Here is a 4,606-nt window from a genome sequence, read left to right on the forward strand (position 1 = left end):
AAAAGCGCTTGAAGTGCTGGCGTAATTGAAGTGCGTTGAAACAAGCAAGAAACCTTATTCTGGCAGCTTTCTTCGCAGCGACCGTAGCACACCAGAAAAAAATACAATGCGATAAACGCAAAAGAAGCACCAACAAATCTCAGAAGCGGGTTCTTTTGTTATTACGACGTTCAATGAGCAGCTCTTCGTCAGAGTGAAACGTGCAAGGTCTTGCTATTTGGTCACGCTTAACCCTTTTACCTCTGATGTAGGATATGCAGGCAGACTAAATGCGAGAATGTCAACTCTTCCCGTGTACAACTAGTGTACGTGTGACTGTCGATAGGTTTTGCCCGGCAACTCGCTAATGGCGCATTATGTTTCTGCACTGTGAAGGCCAGAGTAATCTGCGCAGGATTTACGAAGGCTGCTGGCGGATATATACTAGACGTTTCCCGCACACACTGTATGTTTTGCTACTGCGCAGCTCACGCTTAGGCCTTTTCTACCAGATATGTACGATACAGGCGGGGAAAATGTTGGAATCGCAATTGTGCCCATGCCTAGCCCTTATATTTTCCATGCAGGACAAATTTAGGGTACAGGCGGGAATACTGGTGTTAGCCCACACACAGCCCAATTGGTTCCGTTAGGGCGCTGCACGGGCAGCCCCTGTTGGGTGTGCCCGACACTTCACCGTCATGTAGTCCCATCCTTTATGCACATGAACTGCACGCAGCCCATGCTTCCCCCTTTCATACCCGATTTAGAAGCGGTGAAGACATCGGAATGGCAAATGTGCCTGCCCATGCCCAGCCCACGCGGGACCTTCGCTGGTGTTGCTAAGACAGCCCAAACTGCATTCCTGAAACGCTTCGCCACTGTGAAGCCCATAGTTTAGCCCCTGTATTTCCTACGCGGGACCCATGTCAGCTGAAGGCGGGAATACTAGCTCTTTGCCCACACAAAAAATTGCCGACGATTACGTTACTTCCTAATGCGAAATTTGAGCGCAGCAAATAAGCTGTTTCACCTTTTCGATAGATTGAGGCAAAGAAATCGAGCAACACATGTATGCGCTATCACAGAATTTTTTTTATTTTTCACACGTATTCCTTTAACAAAGACTCCACTAACAGTTCTTGACAGTCATGAAGGAAGCTTTGTGGTCGGAGAAAGAGACTGATATATGTTCGACTTGGTACACCAATGCTTGATTCTCAAAGACGAGATCTATACAAGTGCCTCGCGAGGTTGTCACAGCCGTGGGACGCGTTACGAGCGAGAGGAACGGGATCTTCTCCCGCATAAGTGTTAGGAAATTGGTGTTTGTCTTTATGTCAACATTAAAGTCCCCCACTACTAACATCGGTGTGGATCGATGGACGGTTAATGCGAGTTGCAGGAAGTGCACGACGTCTTTCGTGAGTGCGGTAGGGGCGAAGTAGGCAGCTACTACCAGCAAGCCGTTGGGCAACTTTGCGGCGCACAGTTCGCGAACTTCATGTGACGTGCCAAACATTTCGACTGGTATTGCAGAGAGACCTGTGCGCAAGTAGATAGCGACTCCCGCCGCTCTGTTGTGGTCTCTGCGAGCACCACAGCAGTATAGGAAATCTATGATTTCGAGAGGCTCTTCGGGATCCATCCAGGTTTCAGCAAAGCAAAGTACAGAGGAATGGCGCAGAATGTGATCGTGGTGTACGTCCTTGGCATGTGCGGCAAGGGAGCGTACGTTAAGAATGTGGTTGTGAATGATGAATCAAGTGCTGCCAGCGAATACGCGTCCATTGGCTGTCTGCGTGTGTTACTGATGTGTGGTTAACATGTTAAGCTTCGCCTGTAAGAGTGGAACGCGACAGCGTCTTGCAACGCTGCCAGGGAGTCCAGAGAACGCCTTCGCCAATTCGGCTGTACGCCTTGCTGGACGGTAAATTTATTTTTTGAGGAAAGGAAATGTATCAGTCTCGCATATCTGGGTGGACACCTGCACCTCGCCGTAAGGGAAAGGGGGAAGATGGGAGTGAACGAAGACGCCGTATTAGCTAGACGCGCCTGTGTTCATTCCAAACCATTCAGCTGGTATTACGGAGTGGCTAGCGTGCTCGTATCGCACTCCGGAGACCCTGGTTCGATTCCCCAACTCGACCAATTTCGTTCTCGGTTTTATTGATTTATGCGGTCTAACTAGAAAGGTTAATTAGGCTATTTCATATTTATATTATTGTATTTCTATCCATCGTGTTCTGTCATTAACCTGTCAATTGTTGGAACTGTCTAGGATGTTCGACACAACGTATATGAAACGAGCAACGTCTTACTGAGTGGGGAAGTGCGTGGTGGTGGAGGGAACGCGGCTTCGTACTTATCTGTTTTTTTCAGCAGCGTCTCCTTCCGCGGACGTTGTTGTCGCTGCGGCGCGCGTCTTTCTTTTCTTTTCTTCTGACATCTTCATTCTCCTCTATATTAATTAGGCTAATTGATTAATTAAGCAATTAACTAAACTCAGTCCAACTTAGTTGCAGCATCACTATACGATCCCTTTGATTGGTTGCATGGTTACTAGCCAAAGTACAATTGGCCCCATTTGAAATTCGCGCACTGTGACGTCACGAGCATTTCGACCAATTGAAAAGCGTGACATTGGGGGCGGAGCTGGTTGCGAGGCCGACGCCGACGCCGACGCCGACGCGAAACCCAGGAACGGACGCCAAAGAGCTGCGCTCTAAAACACTGCGTCTCCCTCATGGTGGTGTACGGGCAGCCCCTTTTGGGGTTGCCCGCGCTTCACCATAATGGAGCCCGCATCCTAGCCCGCGTGTATCTGCGGTGGGACCTAGGTGGGCTGCCCAGTCTGTTCAAGCCCATGCCTAGCCGACGAGGGACCCATTCGGGCACGAAGTGGGCAGCCCCAGCGTTTTGTGCCAGCACTGCACCCACGGGGGACCCCTGTGGGTTTATTGCGGGCAGCCACCAGCCCTCATTGCCCATGTCGGACCCGCATGGGCCCGCCACCTTGTGCTACTGGGGTAGGGTCTACATATCTTCATTTGTTTATTGATCGGCTTGCGTTCAGACGGTGACACTGCGTGGGGTACAACAAAATATACATTTTGAGTATATTGGAGGTTCCGTCAAAGGAACGGCATCCAACTCCTCTGGAGCTGCCAAAACTGCGCACGTATTAATGACGCAGTCATTGCTCTCTGGGCACAAAGATGTGGCTCACATCCTGCCAGTCATCAGTATTGAGGCAAGTTATTTGCGTGAAGTGCATAAAAAGGTTATTTTAGGGCTCGAAAAAGCAGGACTCAAGGTTATTGCTGTTATAAGCGATAACATTGCCATAAACAGAAAAGTAATGTCATATTTTTCAAAGAAAAAAAAATTACCGACGATTACGTTACTTCCTAATGCGAAATTTGAGCGCAGCAAATAAGCTGTTTCACCTTTTCGATAGATTGAGGCAAAGAAATCGAGCAACACATGTATGCGCTATCACAGAATTTTTTTTTTATTTTTCACACGTATTCCTTTAACAAAGACTCCCCTAACAGTTCTTGACAGTCATGAAGGAAGCTTTGTGGTCGGAGAAATAGACTGATATATGTTCGACTTGGCACACCAATGCTTGATTCTCAAAGACGAGATCTATACAAGTGCCTCGCGAGGTTGTCACAGCCGTGGGACGCGTTACGAGCGAGAGGAACGGGATGTTCTCCCGCATAAGTGTTAGGAAATTGCTGTTTGTCTTTATGCCAACATTAAAGTCCCCCACTACTAACATCGGTGTGGATCGATGGACGGTTAATGCGAGTTGCAGGAAGTGCACGACGTCTTTCGTGAGTGCGGTAGGGGCGAAGTAGGCAAGCCGTTGGGCAACTTTGCGGCGCACAGTTCGCCAACTTCATGTGACGTGCCAGACATTTCGACTGGTATTGCAGAGAGACCTGTGCGCAAGTAGATAGCGACTCCCGCCGCTCTGTTGTGGTCTCTGCGAGCACCACAGCAGCATAGGAAATCTATGATTTCGAGAGGCTCTTCGGGATCCATCCAGGTTTCAGCAAAGCAAAGTACAGATAAATGGCGCAGAATGTGATCGTGGTGTACGTCCTTGGCATGTGCGGCAAGGGAGCGTACGTTAAGAATGTGGTTGTGAATGATGAATCAAGTGCTGCCAGCGAATGACGCGTCCATCGGCTGTCTGCGTGTGTTACTGATGTGTGGTTAACATATTAAGCTTCGCCTGTAAGAGTGGAACGCGACAGCGTCTTGCAACGCTGCCAGGGAGTCCACAGAACGCCATCGCCAATTCTGCTGTACGCCTTGCTGGACGGTAAATTTATTTTTTGAGGAAAGGAAATGTATCTCTCTCGCATATCTGGGTGGACACCTGCACCTCACCGTAAGGGAAAGGGGGAAGATTGGAGTGAACGCAGACGCCGTATTAGCTATAGACGCGCCTTTGTTCATTCCAAACCATTCAGCTGGCATTACGGAGTGGCTAGCGTGCTCGTATCGCACTCCGGAGACCCTGGTTCGATTCCCCAACTCGACCAATTTCGTTCTCGGTTTTATTGATTTATGCGGTCTAACTAGAAAGGTTAATTAGGCTATTTCATATTTA

This window comes from Amblyomma mixtum, chromosome 2, assembly GCF_055824585.1.
Source record: "Amblyomma mixtum isolate Tamu chromosome 2, ASM5582458v1, whole genome shotgun sequence".
NCBI lineage: Eukaryota > Metazoa > Arthropoda > Arachnida > Ixodida > Ixodidae > Amblyomma > Amblyomma mixtum.